This window comes from Aquila chrysaetos, chromosome 13 (assembly GCF_900496995.4).
Source record: "Aquila chrysaetos chrysaetos chromosome 13, bAquChr1.4, whole genome shotgun sequence".
NCBI lineage: Eukaryota > Metazoa > Chordata > Aves > Accipitriformes > Accipitridae > Aquila > Aquila chrysaetos.
Genome location: NC_044016.1, coordinates 33,185,237 through 33,208,021, shown reverse-complemented (window position 1 = coordinate 33,208,021; position 22,785 = coordinate 33,185,237). Strand labels below are relative to the sequence as shown.

Sequence of the window (22,785 nt, the reverse complement as noted above, 5' to 3'; positions counted from 1 at the left end):
TTCAGTTCTGCTTTACTGTTCCAGCTCTCTCCCATTCTGCAATATCCCTCTCCTAAAATGTTTTCTCTAGTCCCCTTTGTAAATTAAAAATGTTTCCAATTCAGCTTTTGGGTTCTATTTTTTTTAAGATTATAGCAGTTGCTACATAAAGTCTGATTGACAGCTCAGCTGGCCCCACATTCTGTCTTTGACGGTGTGTAAAGACAACAAGGATACTTACTGAATCCCTGAAAGATACTCTACTGAAACCTCTCCCTAGCTAATACTCAAAAGGACTCAGATGCATCAAAGCAAATTAACAACCTGAGAAGTCAAAAAAATGTCTTCTTGCGCCAAACAGTGATTACAATGTCCCCATTAATGAAACAAAAGACCAAGACTTAGGCTTACAGGTAGATCCAGCTTCAGGCATACTCTGATGACTGCTGTAACCATGTGCTTATAAGGACCTTGCCATGTGCCACCTTGCCCAGTCCTGCATCCTGCCAAGCCACACTGCTGATGTGGAGGCTTTAATTCAAGATAATTGAAGGTCTCTTTCCCTTGGAAGGAAAGACAGCTTGATGTGCACTGTGGCACAAGATAGTGGTGATGCTGGAGCAACAGATGTGTTCTTGTGGGAGGTGGTGGGTTTGCAGCTCCCAGAACTCTTCTACAGTGCCCTGTGCAAAGACTGAGCCAGCGTTAGGACCAGCACGGCCCTGGAAAAGTACTGGTGAGGCTTGGGAAACAGGGTACGGTATGGGGTGAGGCACTGGAGGCGAGCAGAGAGAACATGGGAGAGGTAGAGAGGATGAAGACAGCCGTGGGATGGGCTCTCACCACGTGGGGGAAGGTGAATGTGCTTATTTTAGAACAGCTTGGAGCCCTGAATCCGGGTTTGGCGAGCGGCCCAGTTTTATTTCAAGCCAGTCTTTACAGCACACATTCACTCCTCACCAGAGAAGGAGGAGAATTTTCTTCACGACATCTGAGCTGACAGGACCAGCGGGAAGCAGGCAGAGTAGAAAAGGGAAGGGGTCTTTGAACTGGTCTTCGGCTGGGCTGGTTGATGGCAATAATTTAATTTGTTCCTTCGGCTCAGAGGCTCTGCAGAGAGCAGTGTCTCATCAGCATCCCAATTTGTCTTTATGACCCTAGGGCAGAAATCTGTGCTCCTATTTTTTGCATTGACCTCTCAGATTTTATTTTTTTAATTTTTTTTTTTTTTTTTAAGAGAGGGCACAGGAAATATCACGTGCTCTAACACCATTTGCTGTTTGTTATCCTCCATCTCATTCAGATTATGGCTTACAGCTTCTGCACACTGGGGAAGTCTGCATAATAGTTTCAGTTCACTTGTTAACAGTAATTATTTTTTCCAGCCTCTCTTTTGATGTAAGCTGAATAGCTTGGCCTCTAAGAGATGTAATTAGTGATTCCTGCAGTTTGCTATGGAATGGGGCAATTGCATCATTAAATTCAAGATAAGTCTTAACTTGGTGTTTCAGGCACTCACATAACGTGTTATGCAACAAGGGAATAAAAGCTACGCAATTCTGCCTTTAAGAACTTTGCCCCAGTTATTTCTTCCTCTCCGCAGCTTTAATACAAAGAGAGAAAACACAGATTTACCATTGCAGATGAAGGGATAGCAGCTGCCCAGATAGCATCAGCTGGCGTGTCCTTGGCTGGTGTGAGATGGGGTGAAGCAGTGCGGCTCCCCCCACTCCCCTCACCCTTTTGGCTATGCAGCTGACAGAGTCCAGGTATAACGTGTGCAGCAGCAAAGATGAGAAGCAATATTAACTCAAGAGAAACAAAAAACCAGGCCCAACTTATTTGGAAGGAATTGTATCTGGGGAAGTGAGGTCAATCGTTCAAGAGTGTTATTATTTACTGTTTTCTCTCAGCTTGTTTATTGTCTTCTGTGGAAATCCAGTTACTGTAATAACAACACTTGAAATTCTTTTAGCATTTACTATCAGTGGATCTGAAAACTCCTAATGCCTCATCTCACTCCTGTAAAGTAATCATGATGTTATTAATAGGAATACCTATTCCTTACCTCATAGGGAAACCAAGGCACAAAAATTGTAATGTTATCTGTGTATAGCTGTGCATAGAATAAGTGGCAGAGTGAAGAACTGATCCTTACTATCATGCAGCTTTACCAGTTCCCAGCTTCCCATTTATCCCAGTAACAAAATAATTAAAAAAAAAATCCAATCACAGGGAAAAAATAGAATTTTATTTAGTAATATTGAAATCAACTGTTTAAAATATTATTTACTATTTTCATTTTATTCAGCCCCCTTCTTTGCAGATAACTAGGTTTGATTTTAAGGTAAGGATTCCTGAAATTTATGTATAATCTTAAAAACGTCCCTGCTTTAGGACTGTCCTTTCCTCAAAGTCATATGGGAACCCTGTGATAAGGCAATGTTGTACCTGCACACAGAAATCCTAACACTGCTGCGATGATTGATAGGGCACTGCCACACAGGAGACAGGAGCACATTTTTAACAAATTGCAGTCCTGTCTTAGGATCAGAACTGCATGACACTCAAAAGAAGTGGCAACTGCAGCAAAATTCATCACTTTTATTTCTTTCCCCCCTGCCCTGAAATCTTATACTGAGCTGGATGGGTATCTCCAGTATTTCTTATCAAACCGCCAGTTGTTCAAACCACACAAAACACATATAGCCATTTTTTGACTATTCCCTGAAGTGCACCAACATACTTCCATTCTATAACCATAAGAGAGTTTTACTAGGGGTAATGCCTTGTCCCTCTGACATTATCAGAAAGCAGAGAGGTGAATAGAAATGTTCTCTTCTTTCATTATGTTGCCTTTTCTCACTTATTTTTGTGTAGTGCCTCTCTTGCCTACATACATATTCTGAGATTCCCTAATTGTCTCTTTTCCCCCCTCTCTTATGTGCTTTCCAACAGTTTTCACTCCCCTTTCTCTCCCCTCTTCCATTCCAATTCTTCACTTTAACATTCCTAGAAGAATATCCCAGATATCCCAATGGATCCTGTGAATACCGGGCCAGATTTAAAATCCATTTTAATCAAGGGAAATCTCTCCATTTCAGCTATAGACAAAAATAGCATCACAAGAACTGGAGTTTGGCATATCTGGTGTCCTCTTCCAAAGCACAGATCACACATTGGAATTCAGCAGCTCTGTCTCATATGTTGTTTTTTAACTTTGCAGAGATACAGTCCATTAGCAGGCCTTGTGCATGTTTCCCCATTTCTGAATTAGCCAGAGGTATTTCAGTTTTAACACCCAGACTCTTTCATAAACATGTCTTATTACAGCAGTATCAGTAATTCCTTGAAGATAATATCCATCGCATTTTTGGCTTTCTTGGACAAGCTGTGTCGTGCCTAAAACCTGGAATCAATTTTTGAAGATGTCCCTTTACACTCAATTAATTTGTCTATTGTATCTCATGTATCAGGCATTTAATTCCTCGTTCTTGCTGTGGCCAATAGGCAAGAGAAACATATCATTCCTCTAAAACTTGCTACCACAGGGATCAAGCCCAACTTCTTAGGGTGATTTATGGGATGCACATGGCTGTACTCAGGTGGCTGATCCTCTGTTTCTCTTCCCCACCACTGCCTGTCCCATTGATGGATGCACCTTCTTGGGATCTGTGATGTGAGAAGGATTGTGCAATACATCTCTTCCCCACTTTGGTTCACATGATCCTTCTATTCCATTAAGGTTTGCCAAAGAGAAAAAAACAACAGGTGGAAATCTCTGATTAAGCTGGGAGCAGAGGCTGTCCTAGTGACATACGTGAAGAGCAGCTATCCTTGCATTCCCAGGAAGCTCAGCTACCCATAAATGTTAATTAGTTCATTAGCATCCCCATTAGTGTCTGACAGCATGTGATTAAGCTGCATAGAGCACAATGGGGAAGCCAGTCAGCAAGCTAGGAGGAACTCAAGTCACTCTGAAGAAGTCTGCCAGCAGCAGAGCATTGGAGGGTACCGCTCTACAGTGTCAACACGAGTCATGACAACTTCTGCATGAGTGAAAGGGAATGGAGGTCCCACCATATATGAGGGAACATGAGACAAGTGTTTCTTGCTTTGGAAAGGGTGATTGGGTTGCTCCCTTCTTTCTCAGCCTCTTCTTTCAGCACATCCCTCAAAAACACACACCTCTTATTGATTCCCAACATGAGGCCATTCCATGGAGAGCACTGTCCATCTGTGGATGATAAAGGCCATGGCCCACCTCTGGCCTTTCCCTCTCTCCTCTCTTTAAGCTAAGGCTTAAGGACTTGCAGCTCTGAGCAGAGTAGTGAGGCATGAATGCAGATAGACGTTGAGGAGACCTGGCCCACAGCAGAGTTGGCACAAGAAGAGTATCACAGGCCATGGAAGTGTGACTGCCCTGTTGTTTTGGTGGTTTTGGTCCTGTGGCTGTTGTAAGCTGTCATACTACCCTAGGATCACCCAGCACAGGTTTCTATGTTCTTATAAAGGCTTCTGTAAAATAACTGGATAGGGAGTTTTTTGAAAGCACGACTGTGGAGATTATTCATCCATTCATTGCTAATGCAGCACTTTCTTATACCTGTATCTTTTATTGCATTAGCATAATTTTGTTACTACAGGAGGTCACTACCCGGTACTATTTTTTCTATTTTTTGTTCTCTTTTATGTGATGAACTGTGTTGCTGATGGAAAAACCATGCCTCCTTATCTATGGTACAGATTCTGTGCATTAGCTATCAGTCCTTACAGGCGATAACCTTGACCACCAGACTAGAAAATAGTCTGGACTTCTTTCTTTTTCACAGAGCGGGAAAGCTGTATGATTGTTTGCCTTATAGTTCCTCTGTTTCCTAGTACCTGCAAGGCTCCTCGCCTTGCATGGGAGGTGAGCAGGAGCATCACTTTTGCGTGAGCAGGCGGTTCTGCCTTGAACAGATTCTCCATACCCAGGACTCAGCAGTGAAGATGTGCAGATGTTGCAGATGACACTGGCAACTGGCTGGACGGAGCCTGCTTGCACAGGCACTTACACCACCCACGGTCTGCCCTGCCTAGTTGATTAATCCCTCACAAAGCCACCAGAAAAAAGAGCTTAAGAAATACCTGAACCCCCGTTCTGGTTGTCACCATTTCCCACTCCTTCTCAAAGCCAGAGGGCATCACATTCCAGGTCAATGCACATGTAGGCCCAAATCCAAGGGGTGGCATGCCAAAATCCAGAGCTGTGGCTCTTTTGTGTCCCTTTAGGACAATACAGCTGCTAAAAACACGTCTTCCACAATAGCTGCAGATTGTTTTGTAGAAGTTATTTTACAGTCACCCAGGGAAATAACTTCTCCATTCATTGACTATTGCAATGACTTTGCAGTTTGTGAGAAGCCTGGGCTTTACCCATTTGAATGATTCGTTGCAGTATCCTCACTTCTTAATTTTTAATAAAGTGGCTTAAGAAAGTTCTAGTAGCTATGTTATAGACATTTTTTCCCAGTGTGTCTTAGGCACTATTTTTCCTGCAGTTTCCCTACTCTGATGAGGAGCATAAATTGTCAGTTGTATAGTACTGTACTAGGGATACATCCTTCAAAAATGTGAGAAAGAAGCCACTACTGTAGAAATTATTTTGGATAGCCAAAGAAAGGTGCCTTCGCATGCCAAGCTTAGCTTTCTTGACAAGTCATTAATATTATGTTGGCAAACCCCTTCTTTTTCTTTTTAATCTATATTTTTTAATTCAGCATCCCCATTGATTTTACAGAAGACTAATACCAGACTAATACAACCAGTGTAAAATCAGGTCACAAAGTTACACAGATGAAACAATAAAAAGAAGAAACATGAAAGAGCATATTGTGGCAGGAACTGAGTTCCTATCACTGCCTGTAAGTAAGGCTGCCTGACGTTTTCCAGATAAGACTGCTTTCTTTTGACTTTAATTATATAACCCTTTAGCTGTTTAGGATGAAACTTCCCTTGCTAGGTGTCTGCCGCAGATAGATTTCTTCTTTTTTTTGTTTGTCTGTTTTGGTTTTTTTTGTTTTTTAGTGCCAACTAAATGCTCAATGACAGAAGACAAACCCTGGGGAAGCTTTCCCTGATATTCACCATCTGGAACAGTAAAATCCAGAACGGCATCCTATGAACTAGGACCATCCAGAAAAGCCTCCTTAATGGATTATGTTATATGCAGCTATTGGCATAAGCAAATAGAAAACTGCCTGCTTCTTTAACCTAAGTAGCAATGCCCTGGCCTTGGAAACCTCAGCCTCATTCGGTGACCTACCCATTTTAAGAGACCATTGTTTCTGTGATGGGATGTGACAACTTCTCAGTTTCACAAGGCAGTGCAGTACATCAGACCTATTTTTCTGAAACTGAGAAAAGCAAAGGTGAGGAGCTTTGCCACTAATGAAGAGGAGAGACTAAACCCCAATATGTATTTGCACCCTCATAAGAGACAGTTGTAGTCAAAGTTGGGAGCTGCAGGTGCAGCAGCATATCTTTGGTTGAGGAGGCAGCCAGTCTTTGCGTGTTAGCTTTACAAGGTGGTTGTTCCTTTGTGTTTCAAGACCAGTGCTCCAAAAATGCTTTCTGACTTCACCTGTTGACGGCTCAGATCCCATGTCTCCTATGTAGAAGGATGAATTGTGCAAAGGCTGTCACTCTACGCTGACCCTCTCCATCCCTTTCCTCAGCTGTCACCCCCACATATATTCATTAAGGTTCATGTTCATCCTTTGGTTCACCCATATCCACCCTTGGGTCACCATGAAGGATGGATCCTTCCTGTTGCTGTAAACATTGCGCATACCCCTTCGCTTCGACTCCCTCTGTGGAAAGCAAACAACAAAAATACTTGCCCTGGGGATCTGTGATCGGTGACTTGCCTTAGCAGGGTAACTTCAGCTCTGCAACAACATATGACAGACGTGGAGCTCATTTCCAGGGAACGGAGAGTGCCCGATGGACCAGTCTGAGGCACGCAACACAGAGATAAGCCATGGTGGCCTTAGGGACTGGTCCTCACTCCTCTGAAGTGTTTATGGGTTATATAAGTGTACAAAGGACACTCTGCCTTTGGAAGAGATGCTCACATCTCAATTTTATTAAAAACTGAGGAAATTAGTCATGACACAAATGAACTCACTAAAGCACTACTTTTTCTAAGCATGACTTCTGAAGCTAAAGAGATGCTGAGCTTTCTTTTTGCATTCTCAGGGAATTCTTCTGCAACAACTGGAAGTCAAATACATCAGGTTTGCCCTTGAATGATGTAGAAAACATTTCCTTTGGAGTTCTGATATCCTGGTCAAAGTCATATTTTTAATCTGACGTACAGTGGTGAAACTTTGCTTGTATGCACACTATTGCCAGTTCTACCAAATCAGCAAAGTAAAGCTGAAAAATCAGTTAGTCATAGCTGGATTCAGAATGCTGGTCTATAAATACACCCTGAGCTGAAATTTCTGTTACTGATAGGAGTGGTAAGAATTGCTAGATTTTTAATAATTTTGTAGCTGTTGCCTTCAAATCTTGATTTGATACTGAACTTTGGGACATAACAACTTTGAAATAGATGGCTTAAAAACATTAATCTGTTATGCTGATTACCTGAATTTACACGTCACCTACTTTTGCATTTTCTTAGAATCTTTTTTGTTATTGGGCGCTTAGAAACCTCATCAATTTCCAAGCTTCTGGTAGCATTCCTTCCAGAAAAAAGTTGTGGCTTTTTAACTCTTTGGGTGAATGGAAGTGAACTGAATGTTGTTTTTATAAGAGGGTAGTTGATGAAATTTCCAGACTTCGCAGTACTTTAGAGAGATTGTTCATCGTGATTCAGTAGCAAAGGGGAGGATTAATTTTCCATCTGACATGATGTGCCCCGCCATTCAAAGTGTCATTTCACGATCTTTCACTGCAACCTTTCAAAACTCACTGTACCAGATAGCTTTGGAAAGTAGAGCCAGTGCCTTCACACAGACAGTTCCTCTCGTTGGACTGAAGACGTGCATGCCTGATGCTGTGACTAACACTTCCCACCTTATGTCCTGAAATGCAGCATCCTGTTTGGATCATTTCTTCCTTCCTTTTTCTTCCCCCTGTAGTTATGTAAACAGCTTTTGGCCTGCCTCTTACAGTGGTTTTGGCTTGCTGCAATAAATACACGTAGCTCATATTTCCTTCTGTTGCTGTCTGCTTTCTACACCTGACACAAAGCCTGGGCTATTAGCAAAATCATCATTGTGCGTGCTCCATTTTTCCTCCACAAGAAGTTGTTATTGTTCCTCATAATAGCTAATCTCAATCACATCCATTATGCGATTTGTTTATTTAATGTCCTTCAGCTTATTTATAGCTCATTTGAAATCATCATCAGCTCCTCCCTCATGCAGCAGAGTATTTGATCATGGAATCTGGTTCACAAAATTGCCCTAGGCAGGATGGCTCACACAGGCGCTTATGTTAACCCTGCATCCAAATATCTGGGCAACACAAGACTCTTCCTTGGCTAGAATTTTCCTTGGATGGTTCTGCACTGGCAATGCACTTTCTGCACTTCCAAATACCATTGCCGTCTGTGTAACCTCTTTGGAGGCTGTATTGACTGCATATTGGAAGTACCTGAGCTGGACCTTGCGTTTACTTCTCTTCATTCAATGTATAAAGGCACTTTTGGTCAACAGTTTCTGTATAGCCTTTTCTCCTTAATTGCAGGAGGATAACCATACCAAGTCAGAACAAAGACTCCTCTAACTCGGCATCGTGTCTCTGATACTGGCCAATAGAAGAAGAAAGTAAAAAAAAGGAGAAATATGAAACAATATTTCTTCTATTTCTTGATGCCTCAGCTGTTGAAACATCAACAGCTGGAGGTTTTTGGACCAGGAGGTTTTCTTCACCTCAAAGACTTATTTGGAGTGTATGTTAAATAACCCTTGATCAACTTCTGCATTAATGAATACATCTAGCAGGTGTTTTAACCCATTCATGCTTTAGTCTCCTCAACACCTGTGGCAAAGAGTTCCATGGTTTAACTACCTGCTGTGTGAAAAAGCACTTCTTTTTGTTTTATTTATATTTGCTGCCAGCTATTTTGTTTTGGTGCTGTTTCATTCTTTCATTATGAGAAGCAGTGAAGATCTGTTGTCCTTTTCCAAACCATTATCATTTCATAAACCTTAGTCATATTTTCCCTCAGTCATCTCTTTTCCAAGTTAAAAGGCTCTAAACTATTTCCATAGCTTTGAACAGACTTATTTCCTTTGTCTGTATCTTTTCTGGAAAAAAAAAAAGAAAAAAAAAAATTTTTTTTCTCTGAAAAAACGTCGGCACACAGTGTATTTATCTAATTAATGATGGTTTCTATTTGTGATTCCCATTCTTTTTTTTCCCAATGTCAATAGCTAAATTAAAGCCCATTCACTTTTATGTATACTTAGAAGTGTTTTTCCTGTATGTGATAAAATGAAATTAACCTTATGTTTCATCTGCCATTTTATCTTGCAGCTATTCAGCATTGTGAAATCCCTCAGCCACTTTTTGCAGTCAGCTTTAGAACTGATTTTACGAAAACAATTTTTTGTCATCACAAAAAGTTTGTCACCTATGCATGCACCTCCTTTTCCTGTCATCTGTAGCTGTTTCACAAGTCCCAGCATATAACCTTTGGGATTCTTGGTGGTAATTTCCCTTCATTATGAAAAGTGACTGTTTGTTCCTATCCTCTTTCTGCTATGTCATAAGCAGATTTTAATGACAAGAGCTCCTTCTTTTCCATGTCATGATAACTACATTCCTTTGAGAACTTTCTGTGAGAGCTTACTGAAAGCTTTGAAAGGAGCCATGGAGCAAGGGTGACCTCTGAGAGCTGGGGATCCAGATTACAGAAGCAGAGCATCTGGGTCAGACGGAAGGAACTAGAGCTGCTGAAGGTCACGGCAAAACAGCAGGAGAAAATGTTAAGGAGACCTAAAATCAGGTCTGGCTGAGAGAGAACAGGTTGGAGAGGCTAAATGATCAGCCCATATCAGGTCTTGCTTAGAAAGCTGATTCAGATTAAGCCATGCTATGCGAATGCAAAGAATTATATTAAAATCATGTCACAGAAAAAGGATTAGATGACTTGAGGGAGAGGCTGTATGTCTCATTCCTATTTGACTGTCATTTTAGATCCAGATCAGGGCTGTGTTGCTCAAGACTTATTAGCATCTTGTGGCCCATCTAGTACAGTATGAATCTCTATTTGCAAGTGCTAGTCATTCAAATGGGGACAACACAGAATTTCCTCTGGATGTCTGCTCCATCCCTGGGCCAGTTCTCAGGACCAAGCCTGTTAGTGTTTCTGGATGGCACTTTGTCCTAAAATGCCATATTAGAAACTGTTCCTCTTTGGGTGGCAATTAATTCAGAGGGGGAAGAGCTCTTCAGAGAGATAGTGGAGGTGGCTATCTTAGTTTGTCCCACAATATATATTGAGGAGTCAGAGCCCAAGGCTGGTTTTCTCATCAGTCTTTTAGTGATGAAGGTTGCCAGCAGAGAAGCCAAATTGACTGGGCAGGAGGAAAAACCTCATTCCCAGCCCACCAGCAAATCCATTTCCCATGGGCTTGTACTTATGACTGAAGACACACAAGTTTTGGTTGGTGAGATCTTTCACTCACCCTACTCTGTTTTCTGGTTATGTCACTGCTTATCTTTGAACCAGTTGATTTATACAGGTTACATCATTTTGAGAGAGAGGTTGAAAATTGGTTTTGGAAAATATTTGGAGTTGCCTCTTTGTTCCCCAGCCTTGGCTTTTTGGATGTGCTGCATGCCCAATCCGTCTTTGTAAGGGTACACAGAGCCTGCTACCACCAAATTGTCCTTCTCAGTAACAAAAGTGTGGTATTTAATCAAACGCATTGTTATTCTCCAGACTTCCATTCACTCAAACTGCTCCTTCTGCAGTGTTAATATATATTTTTAAAAGGCGAGGTAACAAAAATACCACGTGATCTATTTGAAGCAAAGTAAAGTAATGGCTGGCAGGGAACTCGAGTTATAAAAAAAAAAATCTATCTTTTAGTTGACTGAGACAAGGCTTTAACAACATATCAGAAAATTCCTTCTATGTGTGTTGTTATGTGACCAACAGGATTACAGGGAACAGAGCTAGCATTTCTTTGTAGAGTCTTCTCATGTTTCATCACAGAAACGTACTTGGTTCATCACTGAAGGAATGTTTTTGCTGCATGAAAAGACAGAGTTCATTATGATATGTTGCTGTGCTGTGCTAGTGGTGACTTTTGTTATGCCACGCACATAGCCAAAACCTCTTTCAGTTTGGACGACTTTAATTTAAATTTCAGATAACAAAAAAGAAAATTTCTATGTCAGAGAGAGTACCCTCTGTGTGTGTGTGTCTTTTCTTCTCAGACTATTGTGAACTCCTAGGGGGTTATTAGCCTGAAAAGTTAGACACATAGAGCCCTCAATCTCAGCAGTTGTCTTCGCTGCCTGTGTCTAAATTAACATTTCAATTCAGACAAGTAGTGAGGTTTTTAAGAGAATTCTGTGATTGTCTCCACTTATCATCTGTTGGTTTGGTTCACCAAGTGGCATCTGTGCACAGGAACTGGATTTGCTTCAGAGACAACTAAAGGGGAAGCTCTGCACCAAATGCCCTCCCATCCTTACTGGGAAACAGAAAGGTGTGGAACAGTTATTGGTCCTTGGGACAGCTTTGAATCACAGGCATGATAGGACCATGGAGTCCAAGAGTCCATTGAGCAAAGGTAGTTGAAGGTAAGCCCTTTGGCTTGGGTATAGTGTAGACAGAGGAGCCTCATCTGATCTGCTCCAATCACCCCCAATTAGTTGCTCATGCAGACAGCTGCTGGGTACCCCAGTCTGCAGTCAGCAGTACTGCAGAATGGACAAAACCAGACATCTTCCAAAGATAAATTACCTCTGTCTAACTAAGACTTTGTGGCGTGGACAGGATGAGCAGCCTGTGGATGCCTCACTGTGTGGCAGGGCACTGCCCTGCTTACTGACTGGAGATCAAATAGATCATCCTCAAAGTTCAGGGAACAAGTTGTCCTCTGGTGCCATGTACCTGCTTCCCATGTGGAGTCAGGTTGGTTGAAAACTGAGTTTCCAGTGGAAAGAGATTTTAAGTAATAAGACATACTTTCAGCTGAAGGTGCTGTATTTCCAAGCAAAACTTTTGTCTAGAATATCTTTGCCCCCAACTTTCCAGTCTAGTAAAGAGACCTACAAATACCTCCTTGCCATCTTCTCTGCCTTTACCCCAACCCATTTGCTGATCAGTTTTCATTGAGAACTTGATGGCTGAAGATGAAGACACCCATTCTGGGAATACCCTTTCACTCCCACCCGTTGCCCATTCACTCAATTTTTCCAGGCAAAAAAAGAAAAAAATAATAGCTTCGTGTTTGGGTAGGTGTGACTTCGTGAAGTAGGTGGAAGGTGAGAGAGACAAACTGATAGAGGGAAAAAGGATGTTTGAAACTGTGAGTAACCAAGGGACGATTTAAAGGGCAAAAAATAAACATGAGTTTAAGTGTTTGAAAAAAAGGGCAGAGAAAAGCAAAAATGCTAGAACTAAGAGAGAAGAGGGGGAAAGGAAAATCAATGTTCAGGCAGAAGGAAAGAACAAAACTGTAGGGGAAAAATAATAAAAGGGATGAAAGCCTAGAAGAACAGTATTAAAAACCCCTCAGTATTTTCATGATGAGAAAGCAATTTGGTTTTATGCCCATGTGTTAGTGAATGAAGTTGGCTGTGGTGCCAATTAGTTTCTGAGGGCTTACAACTTGTCCTCATTTTTCACTGCACTTTTCCTCTCATCTCAGCTGCAGTTTCATTTCGTGAGCACAGCTGTAAGTTGCTTTTCTCTTACGGGGGTTCTGGGAACCATGACTTGCCATGCCACCAGCATCTCACTGGACGTGCACGGAAAGCCACAGGGGCCGATGAAAGCAGGACAGATGGCTGCTGTCTTTAGATGGAGCTTCTTCAGCACCCATGCACGTTTCTCAGCGTAAAAACCAAACTGGTTGGGGTCCAGCTTCATCTTTGCAACTGCTGACAGGTTCTCAAATGGCATTACTGCAGTCCAGGGCTTCAGAAATCATTCATTTGAGGGATTGTCTGTTCTTGCTGTCTAGCCCTTTAAGGTGGAAGTGTACTATTTTTCAGAGGAGTCGATGTGTGCTTTTTGCAGCATTTTAAAATTCTGGGGAAGGCATCATTTTTCAGTGAAAGTTATGGGCATTTTAAGATGAATTTCAATTGAACTCCATTTAGACACTTGAGTACTCTGTTGTTCTAGAGGTCACTCAGAGGAGAGGGCTTCCTGAGGCCATAGGATGTTGTGCAGAAGGACAACAGGAGCAGTGGTTCTGAAATCATTTCTTGGCATAAGGGATAGAAATAAAGTTTTAACCAAAGCAAGGAGAAATCTCGCACATTTCCAGCTGCACAGAGCATAACAGCCCATTTCCAGAGCTCTCTGAAAGAAGTGGTGGGCTTTACTTTTACTCTGCGTGTGCCACAGTGCTGTCTCTCAGCCTTCCTTTTAATCCTATGACTAATTTGTTTAGCATCAAAAAACTCCTTAATTCCTCATACACTGTAAAACATAAAAATTTGTGGTGGGACAATGGTGCAAAAAGTTTCATTAAAAAAAAGTAGAATTGGATAAAAGGGTAGCAGTGTCCTTGTGCATGAATACTCCAGCAAGAAATTTTCTGGAGAGCATTTTCATTAGCACCAACAATAATAAGAGTAAGAGTAACAATGATGGCAAAAATGAAGAAATACATTTTGCATTTATACAAAGGAATAATTTCTCTAGAAATTTGCTTCCAAAAGTGATGTACTTCCAGTCCAGGGACATGCACTTACTATGTTACATATATATGTAATTAAATCTAGGCAACAATGCTCCAGTTTCAGATATCTTACTTTTAATAAACTGTACAAGAATAAAATCCATCTGACAATAGCATGAAGATCTTTCAGGGGCAGGCTTTATTAATCTTTATTCCTGCCAATGAGCACTTAGTCACATGAGGAATCCTACTTAAATGAATGAGAGAATACTGTGAAGCTTTTGCACCTCCATAGATAATTACACATAACTTCAGGAAGAAATCTTATCAATGCTGTCTTTATCCCTTCTCTAACTGAAGGGGATGGCTGACCAAGACATTTGTAAGTCACATATCCAGATTTGTGAACAATGTCTGAAATGAAGATTTTTCAAGTCACATTCTATTGGTTTTGACCCAATTTTGGGATGTGCATGGTAAACATGCCTGTTAATTTAGCCCTTGTGTTGACTGCAGCTACTAATATAGAATGCATTCTGCTTATTGTAGGGTACAGCGTTCGGAAGATCTCGTGATGTCACGGAAAGGTAGAAGGCTAGTCGTCGCCTCCCTGTGACATATCAGTAATCCCACCCACCGTTGTTAGTATAAAAGGAATTAACTGCGCAATAAAGGACGGAGTTGGCACTCACACCATGTGTGTTATCTGTCTCTTCCCTGGTCCGGGCCGACCAGTGATCTAATCGCGGCACCTTGATATGTAGCACTGCTACACTTATCAATAATGAAATGCTTTCCTTTGCATTAGTGGGAAACTGCCATGTAGTATCAGATTGGCATGGTATAATCCTGAGCCTATATTTTCCCTCTGACTTTGAGCCCCTCAGAGTTCCCTTAATGACTCAAATGGTCAATATACATTATAGGTTCTGTGTTCCTTCATTTAAATTTTAAAAATTGTTATTGTTATTATTGTTGTTATTATTATTGTTATTACATAGTGTGCTTCCTTCTTCAATGTGTTGCCCCATTGACAAGACAAACAGATGTGGCAGGTTTAACAGAAAATTTCTAAAGTCTATGCTTATACAATTATTTACATCTCCGTTCACTTCCTAGTACCCTTAGTTTTTTTAGATTCATGGAAGGTAAATGATTAATCATTACACTGATTGCTAAAACCAACAATAACATCAAAATCCTTTGATTATTTTTATTGCGTAGTAAATTCGTATATTTTTATAGTTTTTCAGTGTAAGCCAAATTCTGCTCAAAACTAACTGCCAATTTCTTTTTAGATTGTAACCGTGCAGGTATTACACTGGGGGTTTTTTTTGATTCTGGAGAAGTTTAGATACCTGCCTTTTCCTTCATTGATTTGCCTCTGGCATTTCAGGTACTTACCTCAGCAGAATTATTGACTTAAGCCAAGTCAACCACAACCAACATACACAAAGCTACACACCCACACAAGCAATTTCTGCCTGGCATTGTACACAAATGACGACTGCTCTTTTGCCTATTTATGCCAATCACCTAAATTCTTCTCAGCAATTTGAAGTCTATCATCATTTTTCCTTTCATCAGGTAACTCTAACAACCTCTCCATTGCTGCAACAACAATTTAAACAAGCACGCTCGCCCATCAGTGCTCAGACTCACTTTGAGTGGGCGCTTGTGCTCAGGTGGAGATGTGAGTGGGTATAAGTCTCAAAGAGGATTTTTCTGGTAGCAGTTCTCCTACGTGAGTCAGATTCTACATGGGCCTTGAGAACATAGATTGAAAACCCCTCTCTAACTTGATTCTGTACATGTTCTCTACTTTTCCAGCCTACAGTTGTAGGCAGGCAGCAGTAGCATCTGCAGAGGGTGTCATGACTCCAAATGATGCAAAAGAAAGTAGTTAGGAAGGACATTTGAAAGTCAGCAAACTATCTCTAAAGAGAGGATTCAAATTTTGTGGCATCCACTCATCAGCACCTACAAAGGACCTGCAAACGAATCTTAGATATTAATTTTAAAAACTAGCTCAAAATTTGCCCCATATATCTGTTCCTTAACCATGCTTGCATGCTTTCTTTTGAAACATCCCTGGCGAGCAAAAGGAAATGTGATGAAAACAATGATTTTGCTTTCTCATTTGACTAGCCCGTTACCTGTGTTCAAGCCTGGGGACTGTTCATCATGTGAATTTTGTTGCTTGAAGCCATCTTGATTTTGCGTAGGAAAAACATTTGCAGATGGAGTGAAGAAGCGCTTTTCCTGCAGCGAACACTCTTGTCTCTGTGCTACTTTCTTGTTTTCTTCACAGTGATTTTTCCTTTTTTCAGGGACAAACAGCATTTAGCGCTAAGCATTACCATAATGTTTTCTAAAAGCACTTTCTGTGATTGAAGACACTGCTGCTGGATTCATCACAGGCCCGCTTGGTAGCCTTGCAACAAGCTAAAAAAAAAACAACAAAAAAAAAAATAGGGTAATGAGAGAAATCTGCAAACTGACATAATTCCCCACGTTAATAAATATTTCAAGTCATCCCAGTAATGCTGCAATTTTCTAAGAATACCCAGAAACTTTCACTAATGACCTCTGCTAATGCCTTTTCCAGGCTAGAGTCGTTCCTCTCAGTCACACTAATAGCAACATGACAGACAGGCCAGTAATGGCGTCGCGGGGCCTGCAGCCGCCGCAGCCCAGCTGAGGCCTGGCACCGGGGAACGCGGGCTGGAGGAAGCCGTGCCGTTCCCCTTGTGACGGCCAGGGGGTTGCCCTCAGCCGGGGATGCCTCTGCCGGGGTCGGTCGGTGAAGGAGGGGTGCCCGTGGGACAACTGGGATGAGCCAAAGAAGGGGAAAGGTAGGACAGCCTGTGAGCTGCTCGGAATTACGTGGGGGACTGAGCTCGCCCGTGGCCGCTTCACCAACAGGGAAACTTTGTCCCCACCTTAGCTGCTGCACTCAGAAATATCATCCGACGTTTTTTACCATGGTATTTACCTTTGATATTAATATTTCTGCAGCAGCATCTCCTAAGAGTACAAGGAACTGTGAGCAAATGTTACCTGCGTAACAAAGGTAAAAAAGCATCCGGATTTTTGGTAATTATCGCTCATTCTTAATTTCAGTCTCTATATACAAATAAGTGAATTCTGACCGTGCAACACTTCTCATGCATTTTTCTGGTATCTGCTGAAAATGTAGGCATGCTCCTACCCCCGTGGAGGGCACGGAGGGTGGAAACTGTCACCACCTGCCCCCGGGGAGGAAGAGGCTGCTGCTCTGTCGGACGCTCTGGGGCACGTTCCCGTGGCCCTCAGGGGAAGGAGAAGGCTGAGAGCTACAACAGCGCCCTGAACCGTTCCCCCAAGAGGGGCTCTCCGTTAGATTGCGCGCTATATTGCCCATGCACCACCACTATAGGAGGGTGCTGGTTCTTTACTGCGCTTGACCTGATCCCGAACGTAAGTCATACTAGGTCAGCAGAGCGATGGGGAGCAACAGTGATCTCCGAATCCTTGCTTGCAGCAGAAATGTCTAAGCTGCCTGTGTGTGCAGGAGACAAACACGACACTGCTCCTAACATTTTCCAGCACTGTCTCTGTCATGCAGGAAATTATTGACAAAACCAGCTCCAAGTTATGCAGTGCAAATGCATCTGGTGTGAACCTCATGCTGTAATGCCTTTCATCCATTCGCTATATCAGTATCTTTTCAGACAGATGCCAAACAGTGGTTGCAGGGGTGTTTTTTCAAAGAAGCTTCTGGTGTGAACATCTTTTCTTGGTTCTCCAAGTGAAAAAACATAGATCTATAGCTCAGCATGATTGGTTTCCTTCCCCAACTTACAGTCCTTAAAAGAGCTTAGTAGCAAAGAATTAAAAAAACCTAATAAACTGAGTTTTTCCTCCATGTTCTCCTTAAACCTGCAGAGTTAACGGAGAAGATGAAGGAGCAGAGTTTAGTCAAAAGGAACACAGTACGACAGGTGCTTTTGACAGAGACATCAGATATGCCTAACATCAAACGGAGGTGAAACCAGCTTTGCCTCTGTGTGGCATCTTGAGGGGAGGAAGAGATTTCTAATCTTAAACTGAAGGACATCTTTTTTTGCTTAGTCTATACTGAACAACTTTGGTGCTTTAACATGTATTTTGGGCATAGACAGGACGGCGGCCAAGTACAGCAAATGATAAGGAACATTACGGGTGAGCAATCAGAAATGCAGAGCTCATTCTCTTTACTAACACGTGACTCAAAACAGTGGGCCACATCTGCAGCCGATAAAATTAATTTCATTGTAACCCAAGGACAACACTGGTCTGTTTGCTTACAGGATACAGCCAACACTCTTTCCCACACATTCTTGAGCAATGCACTAGAGAGTAGCACAGACTACCACTTCCACTGCGGCTTTGACTTAATCCTTTATAGTATGCAACGCGTACCTTTGAGGAAGATCAACAAAGAAGTCAATACAGGAAAAGTTCTGGTTAGTGAGTTTCAAATGTTCCACTTTCAGATATATAATCTGACAAAAATGCTACCTGTAAAACCCACCAAAGTGCTAAATGAAAGTAATTTTCTTCCTGATTTCGAGATGAAAAATATTAATGAATTTTTTTTCTTTAAATACTGCCCTTGATGAAAATTATGTTATCTTGCAGCAGCCTTCATCTGGAGTTTTTGTAAAACATTCAGCTGTAGCAGTTCCTCCACTGGGTAAACTCTAAATGTTTAATAAATGTTCATAATCTAACCTCAGCGCTTAGCCAGGGAACAGAAAAATCATGCTGCTTTTCTGGTTTTACAAACAAGGATGGGATCCTGGATGTGCCAGAGTCAGTGGAAGGACCAACTCTGGTTGGGATTCCTGACTGCCTCCCTCCCCTCCAAAGGCTGGGTTCTTTACCATTCATAGAATCACAGAATCATAGAATCATTTAGGTTGGAAAAGACCTTCAAGATCATCGAGTCCAACCATCAGCCATGCCCACTAAACCATTTCCTGAAGTATCCCGTCCACTCGCTTTTTTAATACCCCCAGGGATGGTGACTCAACCACTTCCCTGGGCAGCCCATTCCAATGTTTGACAACCCTCTCAGTAAAAAAATTTTTCCTAATATCTAACCCAGATCTTCCTTGCCTCAACTTGAGGCCATTTCCTCTTGTCCTAAATTCATCTTCCTTCATGCTGCTGTGAACCCAGGGGCATTTTGCGTCAAAAGAGGGAATCACCTTCACGTCTAACATTTCACAAGGCAGCGTGCATGATCAGTCCAAATTTGGATCAACCTAAAACCTTAAACAAAGAGCTCTTCCCAGATAGGAACGTTTCCACTGAAAACTACTGGTATTTTCAAAAAGCTGATCTAATTTCCCTCCAAATAGATTTAGTGCTTTAGCTCTTAAAGAGATATTTGGATTCAACCAAGTACAAAAAAGCAAATTCTTTTCTATTCACTGCTGAGTAATTCATGCATTTAATTTCTAAATAGATTTCTCTTAAATTACATATAGCTGAAGGACTCAGACGGCCAAAGAAATTCTGTTTAAGCTTAAAAACAAAAAGTCAAATTGGGCTGACACTGAAAAATCAGATTTCAGCCCCCCCCCCCCCCCCAATTAGTTGATCAAAATTATGCTTGCTTGAATTAAATAAGAAAAATATTTTCCTAACTTATAACAGAGCTCCTCAGAGAGTTTTTTATCAGTCAAAATTTATGCATTTAGGAAAGGGACTACATGGAAATAAACTCTCCTAAATAGTTCTCAGGCCAAATTTACTCTTGGGCGAAGATGGTACAACTCTTTTGCATCAAAGAGTTACAGTGTATGACACCTGTGATGCATTTGGCCCTTTGAATGAAGCTTTGGACCGCCAAGGTAATTTTCAGCAAGCTGGTTTCCTATGGAATAATGCTGATTCATTCAAGCTGAAACTGTTTGCAGGAAAGTGTCAGTTCTGACAATTTTTTTACCATCAGAAATTTTCAAAAGTTAGTTTCAACATAACTAATTTTCTAATTTCAGCATATTTCTGTTGTGTTTAGAGGGCTTCCCTATGCTGAAACACAATCCATGGTTTGAGTAAAATAATTGTGAAAATTGGGTGGAAGTATTTCAAAGTTTTTGAAACAAAAAAGTTGACACAAATTAAGTTTCTTTCTTAATTTACTCAACCCTCACCCCCCACCCCCAAATCCCAGAATTTCACCTCTTGGTCTATGGAAAAATGAAGTTTTTTATTTGCATTGTTTTTTCCTAAGCAAAGTCTGGGTAAATATATCTGCATCTAGTACATACGTTAGCCAGAAACAACAGTTTCAAAACACTGACTAATACCATCATTTGTACCTTTTTTTTCCAAAAGAGCCTGATAAAGTTGTGGAAGAAACCAATGTCTTAAAGTTCAGCGCCATAAGGAAATTACAGATGGTGCATCAAGCCCATGAGAGACTCTCTAACAGAAGAGAACAAGCCTGTAGCTTATAAAAACACAATAAAGGTCTGAAAATTCCAGTGTGAATTCTATAGGCTGTTCTCAACCCTCCAGCAAAAATTAGCACCATGGAAATCTCTGCAGTTGAAAGCTTCAAGACCAGTTTCCAGTTCTACTATTAAATATTGGCATCTGTGGTCATACCCTATAGTACCTCCAAAAGACCTCTCACTGACTAAACATGACCCATTAATAACAAGTTATTTTTTACAGTGACGCGCTTCCTCATCTTGGCAATTAGAAGATCCGTCTGTGTCATTCAACCACCTTTTGGTCCAAAGTAGCGCGAGGTCATTTCCACCCCCCCACGCACATTGACACATTAAACCCCCCCAAGAACTAGTTACCGTAGTTTGCATCTGTCTTCTAGAAGCAAAAGGTGGCTTGGAGTGTGTTCTGCCATCGTTGTTTATTGGTTTAGCATCTCTTGGTCCTGAGAACACTAGCTTTAAAATACAGACACATATACGACAGGCGTATGTGACAGTCACATATATGTTCCTGCTGTGGCCCACAGAGCAGTATTCATTTCTCTTGGCTTAAAAACTTAATTTTAGTCCCAACTGAGCAACTCCACTAGCATCACAGAGGTAGGAAAGGCATAATCAAGTCTGAATTCATCTCCATTTGTAATTGCCCTTCTCACCCTGGCACGTTATGCTACTGTATTTTATGTTACGAGTATATTTGTATATTTGTATTCTCAGCATCTCTAACAAACAATGCCTGCATTCAAGGGTTTGCCTTGTTAGAAACAAGACGGCAAACAGACACAACACGAGAGCATCCCTGCAGGTGAAAAGGAGCTGCCTCCTCCTGAAGGACCTCGATCCAGCCCCAGTATCCTGTTAAATGTATTGATCGACAAGCTGCTACCTGGGTTTCCATGTGATCGGATATAATCCTTCCACGGTGGCCTCGTGCCAAGGCTTGATTTGGTTTCCTGAGAGTACAGGTATTTCCCCACCTCCCTGGACTGTCCGCAGCAAGACGGATGATCGATGCTTGCACACTGACGACGCCGTGACAAAATGGCCTCTCGACTCCCTCACTTTCCTTTCTATAATTTGTTCCTGTCCTTGCCTGTTTAGTGATGCATTTTATAGTGGAAGCTGATGCATTTGAGCTTAATAATGCAGCCAAGCTGCTTTCTGGCATTAGTCCAGCATAATCACTATAATTCCTTCTGTTTCCAATATAGGTCAAGTTATGCCTGATTCAATAAAACATCATTTTTAAGTAACCATCATTCATCTTAGGGTGCATTAGTCTGTTTCATTTTGGTAATTGGTCTCTATCATTTTTGTTTGCTTTTTCAGATTTTCCTTGCTCTTTAATTCTCTAATCACACGGTGGATTATTAAAAAGCTGAATCCCTGTTAAATAAGGTGACCATATACAGAAATTTCTTTGCAGTTCTATTTCCATTCTTTCAGGCTTCAGCATTCACGCTGTCTTTGAGTTGAGCAAAGAAGTGAGGAGTTCTAATTTTCAATTATAGGCATAGAAAAGAAGAGGAAAGAAAGGGTTTAGTTGTAGTCAAATCTGAAATTGAATAGAAGTGGAAGTCATTTTAAAAATAACCAGACTAACTGAGAAGGTTTAGGGTATTCAGGGACTGGAAAACTGATATTTTCTTGTGTGGCACATGAGAACTTCTGGAATGTGAAAAACATCACCAAAGTTTAAGAGGGAGAGAGACAGCTGTAGGTGTATGGGATTATATTTCTCTTTATTATTAGATATGTCTGAGCCCAGACCCCACAATGACAGATGTGCAAGTCAAACAGATCAGTAATCAATAAATTGAAAAGAAATACTAACAGCTTTTGTTATTATAAGTGCCTTCAGCCTAAAAAGGGCCTCTCTGCCACAGGCAGAGGCTCCTCAGCAGATGAGGGACCTAATGTAAAGACTTACATTCAGAGGAGGCAGTTTTTCAGAAAGTTCCCAACATCCCCAGGAAGGATGCACAATAAAAATGGGCCAGAACTGCAGTTTCTTTGGGCAGGTAATACAAAGTTGCAAAAAGAAGTTGTATTTTGTATCAAAATGAAAATTAATTAAAATACTAAAAACTTAAATCCATAATTTAGCTGAATTTAAATGTTAAACACTTTATTGTGATTCTACTGAAACACTTCAATAATGTTGAAACATTATAAAATATAAATATATTAGTACATGTATGGATAAATATAACATTCTATGTAGCATAGTATTAATATTTTGAGTCAAAATTAGGTGAATGGAAACAAGGCAATCTGAATGGAATTATCAAGAAAAGACAAAACCAAGCTATTTATGACTGTTCCCTATTGAACATGTGAAAGAAATTGGCATATTTCTGTGAAATTTTTAGGGGGGAAATCACATTTTTAGGGGAAATGGGTATACAGATGTTTTTGCAACTAGCAGTGTTTCCAGCAGGCATTTTTAA

General features: G+C 41.1%; 1 long non-coding RNA gene across 1 annotated transcript; it reads right to left on the bottom strand.

Annotated features, from left to right (window-relative positions):
- Positions 1 to 16,009: 16,009 nt before the first annotated feature.
- Positions 16,010 to 21,386, bottom strand: LOC115350110. The gene is made up of 3 exons (XR_003926326.1): positions 21,222 to 21,386; positions 20,693 to 20,791; positions 16,010 to 16,292 (listed from the first exon to the last, which is right to left on the bottom strand). It is a non-coding gene; the product is annotated as an uncharacterized LOC115350110 (long non-coding RNA).
- Between the last annotated feature and the right edge of the window lie 1,399 nt (positions 21,387 to 22,785).